General features: G+C 45.8%; 1 pseudogene; it reads left to right on the top strand.

Annotated features, from left to right (window-relative positions):
* Positions 1-1,702: 1,702 nt before the first annotated feature.
* Positions 1,703-2,418, top strand: LOC133746750 (synaptophysin-like protein 1; annotated as a pseudogene).
* Positions 2,419-11,970: the final 9,552 nt, after the last annotated feature.

The raw sequence follows: 11,970 nt of genomic DNA, 5'->3' as shown, positions 1-11,970 counted from the left end.
AATGAAAGATTCCCTCTCCCTCTCTCTCCCTCTCTCCCTTTCTCCCTCTCTCCCTCTCCTCTGTAACTCTACCTTTCAAATAAATAAATAAATCTGAAAAAAAAAATGAGTGAAACATCCCAAATGCAGGAAGAAGACCATTAGTATGCATATCCCATGAAACTTACCGCCAAGTAGAATAATTCAAGAAAATCACCTAGTCATAATATAGTCAAACTGATGAAGGTCAAAGACAAAGAGAAACTCTTGAAGTGGCAAGAGGAATAGAATATGTTGTGTACAAGGGACACTCAATAAGACTAACAGCTATGTTATCAGACACCATGGAGGCAGCATACCTAGCAAAGCTCTCCTTGAAAAATAGTAGAGTTAAGACATTTACAGGTGCTTGTAAACAAAAATGAAGAGACTCATTACCAGCAGACCTGAGCGGCATACCAAAGGGACTCCTGGAGACAAAAGGACACTATACAGTAACTCCTCCCCGTATGAAAAGATAAACAGCAGTGGGAAAGCTCCCTAAATCAGTAAAAATAAGTGACGGTATAAACATTTCTTTCTTTACAAGTCATCTCTTTTCCTATGTGATTTAAAATCAACTGCATAGGGCCGGCGCCGCGGCTCACTAGGCTGATCCTCCGCTTGTGGCACCGGCACCCCGGGTTCTAGTCCCAGTTGGGGCGCTGGATTCTGTCCCGGTTGCTCCTCTTCCAGTCCAGCTCTCTCTCTCACTGTAAAAATAAATAAATAAATAAAATAAAATAAACTGCATGGGGCTGGTGCTGTGGCATAGCAGGTTAAGCCTCCGCCTGCAGTTCCAGCATCCCATTGGGCGCCAGTTCGAGTCCGAGATGCTCCACTTCTGATCCAGCTCTCTGCTGTGGCCTAGGAAAGCAGTAGAAGATGGCCCAAGTGCCTGGGCCCCTGCTTCCGTGTGGGGGACCCGGAAGAAGCTCCTGGCTCCTGGTTTCGAATCAGCTCAGCTCTGGTGATTGCAGCCAACTAGGGAGTGAACCAGCAGATGGAAACCAATCTCTCTCTCTCTCTCTTCCTATCTCTGTAACTCTGCCTCTCAAATCAATTTATTTTTTAAAGGTTTATTTTATTTATTTGAAAGACAGAGTTACAGAGAGAAGTAGAGACAGAGAGAGAGGTCTTCCAAGCTAGATTTTTGGGAATTAAAATGCTGATGGGGGGGGGGGGGGGTCTGTGTTTAGTGAAGCGGTTAAGATGCCACTCGGGACGCCTTCATCCATTATTGGAGCGTCTGGGCTCACGTCCTGGCTCCACTGCTGATCTCAGCTTCCTGCTACAGCAGACCCTGGGACACAGCAAGTGATGGCTGGAGTTCTTGGGTCTCCGCCACTCATGTGGAAGATTCATATTCTCTGGGCTCCTGGCTTCAGCCTGGTCCTACCCAAGCTATTGCAGGCATTTGGAGAGGGAACCAGCAGGTGAGTCTCTCTCTCTCTCTCTCTCTCTCTCTGTCTGTCTTTCTCTCTCTCTTTCTCTCTCTCTCTCTCTAACAAAAAGAAATAAATTAAAAATTTAATTTTGGTAAAAAAGAAACGTTTATATGTGAAAATAAGACTAGCTATGAGACTAACAAAGAAATAGAGCTCGCCAGCTGGCTGCTCGGGGTCTCATTGGTCCCCACCCCCCACCCCCATTGTCCTGTCTCTCTCGCTCCTGTCCTCAGAGGATGTCCTACTTCCAGATCAACCTTAGCCCACTCAAGTTGCCACCCGGCTTCATCAGGATCCTGGAGTGGATTGCCTCCATCTTCACTTTTGCCACCTGTGGAGGTTTTAAGGACAAAACAGAGGTTCTAGTGAATTGTCCTCCTCCGGTTCCTGACAGTAAAACTATCGCAGCCAGTTTTGGTTATCTGTTCAGGTTGAATCAGGTGTCATTTAGGCAAACATAAGCGTGTGTGGTGTATGTTGAGAAAGTCCCATTCTCATAGGAGATTACTCTTCCTCGGCACACTTGTCTGTTAGGTTTGCAGGCTTTGTTCTTGTCCCGCATTGCTGCCCTTCTGCTGTGTGCTGGTCACACGAGCCTACATCAGGATAGTGGCGAACTTCTCAGGGCTGACTTTGTTACCTCTCTTGTAGCCACCGTTTTGTGGTTGGTGAGCACCAGCAGCCTGGGTGAAGCTCTTACGGATATTAAAGTATCCACTGGGCATCACATTGTTCAGGAACTTCCGCCTTGTAAGCAGCTGATGTGTATTGTTGCTTTGTTTTCTGTGACTAGTGTGGGGTCCGTAAACATATCTGGGATCCTTGGCTTTCTGAACCTGATACTTTGGGGAGGAAGTGCACGGTTTTTATACCAGGGGACAGTTAGCACAGTCCATCAAATACTTCCACTGCCCACAGCCAAGGAGGTGTTCCACCTGCTGCAGGAATATAATTAAAGGGAGAAAGACGCTGTAGGAAATGTGTGTCTTGTTATGACTTGTTGCCAACATCTTGAGAAGCATTACTGGTTCCTAATAAAAGTAATATGACTTTTTCAATAAACTGGTGGGTTTTAAATTTTGCTGCTTTTTTACATAAAGCTTGTGCCTGTCTTAGAAATGTAAGATGTAAATGTATTCTCACATGTAAATTTGAAAGTTCAGTGGCCTATTATGAGATGATACACATTTTTAAATGAGCAGTGAGTTGTTTGCTTTCTAAAGTGTTTACACCTTAAGCCTTAATGTGTATCTTCATTCATGAAATTATATTATTGTATCATAATGGGAAGAAAACTATTTGGGATATACACTACTGTAAGTTTGTATGGATCACATTCCCGAGACCTGTCTTTGTTTAAGAAAGCCTAGATTACAAAAGTTGTATTTAGGAAAAAACATATTTAGCTCATAATTTATAAATCAGCATTGTTCATGTTATAAAAATGCAATGGCAAAAACTGGGTACATGCTCTATTTATGTTTTTTCTAAATGATCTGCTGTACTTAATAGTTGTACTAAAATTGTGTTGGGAGCAGGGATTTGGAAATCTCTAACAGATGTGTAGTTTACTTAGTAATTTTGCTACATGAGGTATAGGCTTACATTACACTAGTGGTTTAATAGGAATTCAGAGATAATGTGTGTTTTCCATGAACTTCTTTGAAGTACCCTCGTGTATCAGTATAAAGAACACAGTTCCCCTAGATGTCTTCATATGTGTGGGCATTACTCTTGGTGATCTTTGTTTGCTCTCCTATGTCGCTCTTGCTGTGTGAGCATAGATCAAGACCTAGTCTCCTTGTGAGCAGAGTAGAATAGGCCACTTTTTTTTTTTTTTTGCAGAACCTTTTCAGAGGATCACAAAAATTAAGATTAGCTTTGACTTTTGAAACATTTAATATTTAGAGCCGATGAAGTTGCTATCTTGAGTTTAACATTGATATTGTGAAAATAAATGTGATTATGAGCTCATGTTTCTTAATGTTCTTTCTTCTTTCACAATTGGATGATTACAGAATTATACAGCATAAAGGAACTGGAGCTTTATTGTGGGCATACTCTCTTTGCACACACATTTGGGTATATTCTAAATACGGGGCTTACTCACATTTTGCTTCCTAATCTTATTGTACAAGGGTCCAGATTGCCTATTCTTAGAAAATTGTTTATATGTGAAGCACATCTTACTATTGCCTTATTTTTTTTTTTTTTTGGCTTTTATTCATGACAGGAAATGTTTCTGAGGAATGTATACCTTTTATGCAACTAACTTAATAAAAAAATTGAAAGAAAAAAAAAAAACAAAAAAAGAAATACAATGATATGGGCAAGACCTAAAAGATCTAAAAACACATTCAAACCCTCAATATTTAAAGACACATGAAGAGCCAGACCAACTGAACAGAAAGTTTCTGTGAAGAAAAACTGGACTAGTCAGTAAATGACTTGGAGACAGTTGACAGTCATCAGATGAGGAAAACAGTTAGATCCCTACCTCACACCATATATCAGGCTAAACTCCAATTGGCTCAAAGACAAAAACGTGAAAAATGAAACCACAAAAGTAGATGAAGAGTATGTGAGAGAATTCAGTAGCCTATTTTCAGCAGGGAAAGCACTTTAATGTCTCTATGACTGCATTTGTCTACATAAAATGAAAAAATTTCTACCAAAAACAACTCCCCATAATTCAAAAGACCAAAGACAGAAAATATTTGCAACTGATTTCATACACAAAATAATTGCAACTGATTTGATACACAAAAGCCTCACTGGAATATTCTCACTGAAAATCAGATTTGTACGGAGAAGACCAGCAAATTCAACAGATTGATAGGAAAAGGACACCAAGTATAGTCGTAGAAAAGGAAGCACAAGTGCGTTGACCCAGCAATCCTATTCCTCGGCACGTACCCCACAGATATACTTGTATGCATGTGAATTAATATTTATGCAAGGTTAGTTATTACAAAAAAAAAGAAGCTGTCAATAGTCCAAATAGTCATCAATGAGAAACCAGCTAAATAAGTGGTGAGTTAAGAGGAGTTCTTTGTGTACTGATATGGGAATTTTAGTAATATATTTGCAGTTAAACAAAAAGAGGAAGAACAGCATGTATAGGAAGGAAGAAAAAGAGGGATATATTCAGATCTGTTTGTTTTTTCACAAAGAAAAAAAATAGGCAAAAATGGGTAAAAGTGGTTATCTGCAAGAAATGAGTGGGAAGTAGGAAAATAAGAGATCAAAGTTTGACTTTTCATTATACATCCTCTTTTGCATTTTTTAACTATGAAAATGAATTTCCTGCCCAAAATAAACAATTAAATTTGTCTTTGATATTCTTAAAATTTCATTGCAATACGTCCAGGTATAGGAGAAACCTGAAGTTACCCTAATTTCAAATCCTGGCTTTGCCATTGCTGAAGACGAAGTTCAGCCTGCAAGCCTCCGTTGCCATCTATATGATGAGAAGTTTGGAGTCGATGGTCTCACATCGCTCTAGCTCTCGAATCCAGTGATTCTGCTGGTAAAGGAAGAGGTGGCGGGTGAGGGACCTTGAGATAATTTAAGACTGCACAGTTTCCAAGGAGATGAAGAGACGTAATGGCGGAATACCCAACAAGGAAGTGTTAGTAGCAAGAAAGGATGTCAAGTTTAGGGAGAGGAGTGTCAATCAAGATGTGGGGAACAAGGAGGCAGGGAAGGGCTTTGATAGCAGCTTACAAGAGAAAGGGAAAACCATCCTTTCAAAGGGGGTTTGCAGGAGAATGGGTAAGTCCTTTTTGTTTATTTTTTAAAGATTTATTCACTTCAGAGTTACAAAGAAAGAGAGTTTCCATTTGCTAGTTCACTCCCCATGTGGCTGCAACAGTCAGGGCTGTGCCAGGCCAAAGCCAGGAGCATCCTCTGGGTCTCCCACGTGGGTGCAGGGGCCCAAGGACTTAGGCCATCCTCCGCTGCTTTCCCAGGCCATAGCAGAGAGCTGGATCGGAAGTGGAGCATCTAGGACTCGAACTGGCGCCCAATAGGATGCTGGAACTGCAGGTGGGGGACTTTACTTACTGTGTCACAATGTCAGCCCCATTCAGCAAGTTTTCAGAATGACAAAATGACTATCCACCATAAGGCCAGATGAATTTTTTTTCTTTTTAACTCATCATCAAGTATTTCTGATATTCCCAAAGGTACAGAGAGCAATATGCCAAGGAGTAGGTTGCTCAATGTTGTATCCCCAGAGCTCAGTGTAAGTGTTGCACATTACCAGTACATAGGAATCCCGCACCATCACCAGGTGAATCACCAGGAGGTGGTAACCGGGATCCTGAACATGTGTGTCATTCCCAGAAGTTCACATTTCCCCTGCATCTGGATGTATTTGGGAGCCATATTTTTCTTTTGTTAAAAAAAAAAAAAAGAAATTGGATTTGATGTGTGATGACTGTGATGCATAACTATGGTGTCCGAGACAAAGGACGCCTGGCAAGGGGATGGGTCAGATGGGAGTGGCTTCCTGTTGCTTGCTCAGGCCTCTCCTGGTGACAAGGTCTCTGGGAGCGGCTCCTGCAGGTGGACGGAGAGCACAGGCCAGCTTCCTGGTGCTGTGGTTTGGTTGTGGTTTCAGGATTCCCCAAGGGTCCATTGTGTTCAGAGGCTTGGTCGCCAGGGTGGCTGGATTGGGAAGTCCTGGGGAATCCTTAAAAAGATGGGTGCCAGGTGGGAGGTCCTTAGGCTGGGTGGGGGAGGGGTGTACCCCAGAAGGCAGTTTTCATAAAAGGTTGTTGTAAAAGCCGGAGCTTGGCCCCAGGCAGCCTCTCTCTGCTCCTGGTGCAAGTGGTGGCCGCTCCCGCCATCCCTGCCTCCATCTCCCGTGCATCATGAGGCTACGAGGTCCTCACTGTAGCCGAGCCAATGCCGTGCCCTTGAACTTCCAAAACTGTGAGCTAAGCAGGCCTCTCTCTTCCCCATAATTAGCTTGGGTTGGTTATTTTGTCATAGTAACCTAAAGCTGCTAACCCGGCCATGCTCCCAAAACTCAGGAGGAAGGAAAGGAGGTATTTTCTGCTCAGTAAAACTCTTTAGTCTGGGCCAGCAGGTGTCCTCTTCTCAGAAACCAGAACTTAGGCAGGCGCCGTGGCTCAACAGGCTAATCCTCCGCCTTGCGGCGCCAGCACACTGAGTTCTAGTCCCGGTTGGGGCGCCGGACTCTATCCTGGTTGCCCCTGTTCCAGGCCAGCTCTCTGCTATGGCCCGGGAAGGCAGTGGAGGATGGCCCAAGTGCTTGGACCCTGCACCCGCATGGGAGACCAGGAGAAGCACCTGGCTCCTGGCTTCGGATCAGCAAGATGCGCTGGCCGCAGCGGCCATTGGAGGGTGAACCAACGGCAAAAAGGAAGACCTTTCTCTCTGTCTCTCTCTCTCTCACTATCCACTCTGCCTGTCAAAAATAAATAAAGAAAGAAAGAAAGAAAAGAAAAGAAAAGAAAAAGAAACCAGAACTTAACAGTGGCCGCTTCCCATCTCAGGGACAAGCCAAGAGCAGGCTCAGGTCTAGGGGAGTCTCCAAGTTCAGGGTCAGCCGGTGAATCCAGCAGGGTCTGCCTCATCCTGTCCCTGCGACTGGCCCTTGGGGCTGTTTCTGAGGGGCCTTCACCCTCAGCCTCAGCAAACGGCCAAGGTGGGACAGGAGAACGTCCTGCAGGTGGACGGAGAGCACGGGGCCGTGACGGCCACAGGTCCCATTACTGGTAATTGCCTGATCATGTGGTTAAGGTGCTAACTTAAGAGGAAAACAGGGGCTGGTGTGGTGGTGCAGTGGATTAAGCCGCCCTCTGTGATGCAGGCATCCTGTATGAGTGCAGGTTCGAGTCCTGGCTGCTCCACTTCCAGTTCAGCTCCCAGCAAATGAGCCTGGGAAGGAAGTGAAAGATGACCCAAGTATTGGGGCCCCTGCACACACGTGGGAGACCTGGATGGAGTTCCAGGCTCCTGGCTTCAGCCTGGCCCAGCCCCATCCATTGCAGCTATTTGAGGAGTAAACCAGCAGATGGAAGATCTCTCTGTCTCTCCCTCTCCCTCTCTCTAACTCTACCTTTCAAAAACAAATAAATAAATATTTTTTAAAAAAAGAAGAAAATAAAAATATGAAAAATTTACAAATGAGATTCTGGCTGCACTCAGGGAGGCCACTGGCCTTGTAGGCTTCCATCAGTGGAAACCCACTTGGCCTTGGTCTTCAGACAACCAGCCCTGCAGGGGATACGTCTGAGCTAACATTAGCATGAGCAAACATTAGCATGCATTCCTGTTAACTTAAGAGGGAAAGCGAAAACATTTTTGAATTTTGCTGTTGAAATTATCTGAGCAACTCATTGAATTCACAATTTGCTTCGCGTTTTTTTCCAAAGGTCTGTGCTTCATTAGGAATTCTTGAGAGGCGAGGAAGTCAGATTCCCAGATTGCTTTGCAACGTGTGCAATGCAGCGTGAATCTGGCCCCCGAAGGCTTGCATGCATTTCATGAAAACAGTCTTCATTTTGCACTAAGGGCTTTTATATTTCAGCGCCAATAATTATTTTTAGCTTTCAAACGTTATCTAATGTTTGGAGCTATTATTGTAAAACCCTGACAAGCTCACAGGCCCTATGCCCTGTGCCCATGGCCAGCAGGGCCAGGAACCCAGTGGGAAGGCTTTATGGGAGGGGCCCGGGGCTATGGGCTCCTTCGCCCCAATGCCCTCACCTCCCCACCAAGATCATTGCGGTGGTGGTGAGGGCTGTGCCTGGAAGACAACAGCCCCAGGAGTAGTCACAGAATCTGGTGCTTCAAAAGGCTTTAGCACCTGAGTTTTGTCGAATGCCTGGTTAGCCCTGGGAAATGGGACCAAGTGGTGCAAAAACAGGGCTCCAGTCACATCTACGTTGTTTGAGTGATGTATGATCAGGACAGAATTATTGATTATGTTCATAACTTAAAAAATGATTTCACAATGAGATCCCACCCGACACTCTTCAGAACTGCTGCTATTTAAAAGAAGACAGAAATAGCAAGTGTTGGTGAGGATGAGTGAACAGATAAACAAAACATGGTCCAGTGGAATATTATTCAGCCTTAATTCTGACACATGCAACAATATGGATGAAGCCTGGGGGCACTATACCCAGTGAAACAAGCCACACACACACTATTACCTTATGATTCCACTCATATGAGTTTTCTGAAGTAGTCATAGAGATAGGGTTCAGCCTAAGAGCACTGATTCAAGTCCTGGCTGCTCCACTTCCCATCCAGCTCTCCACTAATGTGCCAGGGAAAGCAGCAGAGGATGACCCAAGTACTTGGGCCCTTGCCATCCACTTGGGAGACCCAGATGGAATTCTAGGCTCCTGGCTGCAGCCTGGCTCAGTTCCAGCTGTTGTGGCTGTTTGGGGAGTGAACCAATGGATGGAAGATTTCTCTCTCTCTTAACTCTGCTTTTCAAATCAATCAATCAATCTTTAAAAAAAAAAAAAAAATTATGGAGCCAAAAAGTAGAACAGAGTTTGCCGAGGGGAAGTTGTTGGCTAATGGACTGAAAACTTCCATGTTGCAAGTTGAAAATGTTCTTGATATTGACTGCACAATAATATGAGAATACTTAACGGTACAATTAACATGGTGAAGGTGATAACTGTTACATCATGTGTGACTTACTATAATTGCATAAAAATTTTAAAAACCACAACTCTAAAAATAAACGGGCTGGAATGTATTTCTAATTTTGGGCATGGAAGACTTTGTTTTGTTTTTTAAAAGATTTTATTTTTTATATATTTGAGAGGTAGAGTTACAGACAGAGAGGGAGAGACAGAGAAAGGTCTTCCACCTGCTGGTTCACTCCCCAGGTGGCTGCAACGGCCAGAGCTGAGCAGATCCAAAGCCAGGAGCCAGGAGCTTCTTCTGGGTCTCCCACGAAGGTGCAGGGGCCCAAGCACTTGGGCCATCCTCTACTGCTTTCCCAGGCCACAGCAGAGAGCTGGATAGGAAGTGGAGCAGCCGGGACTCAAACCGGCACCCATATGGAATGCCAGAACTGCAGGTGGTGGCATTACCCACTACACCACAGTGCTGCCTTCAAATCTATATATTTTTTTCAAAATTACAAAACCAATACAAGTATATGGTCATTGTAGAAAACAAATCTACAAATTTGCTTTTTACAGGGTAAAAAGTGAGTGAAACATCCAAAGCACCCAGTGCCACAGTCTACACACACTCACACTCACACACACTCACACTCACACACACTCACACACACTCACACACAATCACACTCACACACACTCACACTCACACAGTCACACTCACACACACTCACACACAATCACACTCACACACACTCACACAGTCACACTCACACACACTCACACTCACACACAATCACACTCACACTCACACACACTCACACACACAATCACACTCACACTCACACACACTCACACTCACACACACACACACAATTACACTCACACTCACACACAATCACACTCACACATGCGCACACACACACACACACTTACTGGATCACCCTATCCTTGTGTTCTGCATCTCAGTTTTGTCACTTAATTTGTCACGGATATCTCTCCATGCCCATGCATATAAATCATCTTCATTCTTCTTACCAATTGCACAGTATCACATTCAAGTCATTTTTCATTAATTAATCATTCCCTTAGGTTTTCACAGTACTCTATCACAGCATCTGCCACTGTGTAATGAAGAGGCAATATTAATTTTCTTGTCCTTTTGCAGCTGTTCGAGCTACCAAAATAATACCGAGTGAGTGTAGGGACAGCCTGCCCTCCCCCTAACTTCAACAAGAATGCATTTAATGTAAACATTAATGATGTCTGTCAGTTTCAGATATTTTCTGCCATGGTAATAAATTGCCTTTGTGTTCTTAGGGTTGAGGCTTTTTTTTTAAAATTGGGATGGATGCCACATCAGCCTGTCACAGAGATCACGTCTTTATCTTGAGACACACTGATATAATGAAATCATATTAGTAGATTTCCTAATAGCAAACCTTTGTTTTTTTCTATGCATGGTCCTGGGGAGCCATTCTTTTTAAATTCTTTTAACGTAGAGGTTGTGGATGAGCACGGCAGAGTGGCAAAATGGAAGCGATATAGACTCCTGATCATTGTTTGAGACTCCCAAGAGAGAGGGAGGTTGTGCGCATGAAAATTAAATTGGATAATGTTTTCATTAGGATCGTCTAAACGAGATGATTGGCCTGCTTGCTTTTTTTCTTTCTTTGCCTAGTTGGGTTCTTTATGAAGCTCTGCTTTCCACTCACTTGGAAACATCCTCTTAATTCTCAACAGGAGCACAGCACAAACTGGCTCCAATTGCATCAGAATAGCTCCGTCTGGCTGGGAACACAGCTGAAGGCCGCGTCCAGCCCTCGGAGCTCCACTGATGCATGGGGTGCTGGTGACCTTGTTAGCAAAGGAGGGGGGGGTGCTTTTCCGTATTCTCTCTCCCTTATTTTCTGCTTCCTGTTCCACAGTGACCTTGGAATTCAGAGAGCTGTCTCAGTGGGAGGATGGGACAGGGCAGAAGACAAAACACCGATTGGTTTCCAAGACAAATCTGTCAGAAGACCCATCACCTCTGAGACAGATAAGGCAGCCGGTGAGTGGACAGGTGAGAGGCCAAGGTTCGTAAAGTGAACAGGGCTCCCCCCGGGGCGGGAAGGTGTTGGGGTTGGGGTAGGGGGTGCAGCCTTGCACCGCCTGGCTCCACAGTCCCCCACCCCGCCCAGGAAGGCAATGAGACCCCAGGCACGGATGACGGTGGGTGAGGCCATGAAGCCTCTCTGGCCCGAAATGCAAGGCACCAAATGAAGCAGCAGCAGGAGCTGCCCAAACAGCCCTGCCAGGCGCCCGGCTGGGGAGCACCTTGGCTAAGGGCGTGGGGCAGGCAGTGCCCGGGGAGCTGTGGGCGTGTCCCGGCGGGCTGGGCGTGTCCAGGAGGAGGCGGGGTTCTCTGTGTGAAGTGGGCGTGCCCTGGGCCAGTGGGCGTGTCTTCCTGTCTTCCTCACCCTACCCGCGGCCGCCAGGATGCTGCAGAGCGGGCGGCCAGCAGGGGGCGCCAGACGACCGGCAACGCGGTAAGGGTGGCTCGCAGGACTTGGGACACCGCCGGGGCAGGAGACAATCCCCGCCTCGACCCACCCCGCCCCGGCTCCCGCCCCCAGACAGAAGCGGGCAGGCGCTGGCGCCCGCCTCTCACCAAGCCTCAGACTCCGCGGCTGGAGCGCAGGGCCCGGGAGGGCGGCCCCGCTCAGCGGCTTACACGCAGGACGTTTCATGACTGTTCTTCCTAGTATACTTTTCCGCCAACCTCGGACACTGGCGCTGGCCCCCAGGCTGCTCCTCGGCCCCCGGGAAGCCCGGCCCCCAGCTTTTTGCGCCCTGGGCCTCCTTGGCCTAGCACTCTGGCCTCTCCCCGCCTGCCCCAG

This window comes from Lepus europaeus, chromosome 18 (genome assembly GCF_033115175.1).
Source record: "Lepus europaeus isolate LE1 chromosome 18, mLepTim1.pri, whole genome shotgun sequence".
NCBI lineage: Eukaryota > Metazoa > Chordata > Mammalia > Lagomorpha > Leporidae > Lepus > Lepus europaeus.
The sequence above is the reverse complement of the archived record's forward strand: the minus strand, read 5'-3'. Positions and strand labels throughout refer to the sequence as shown.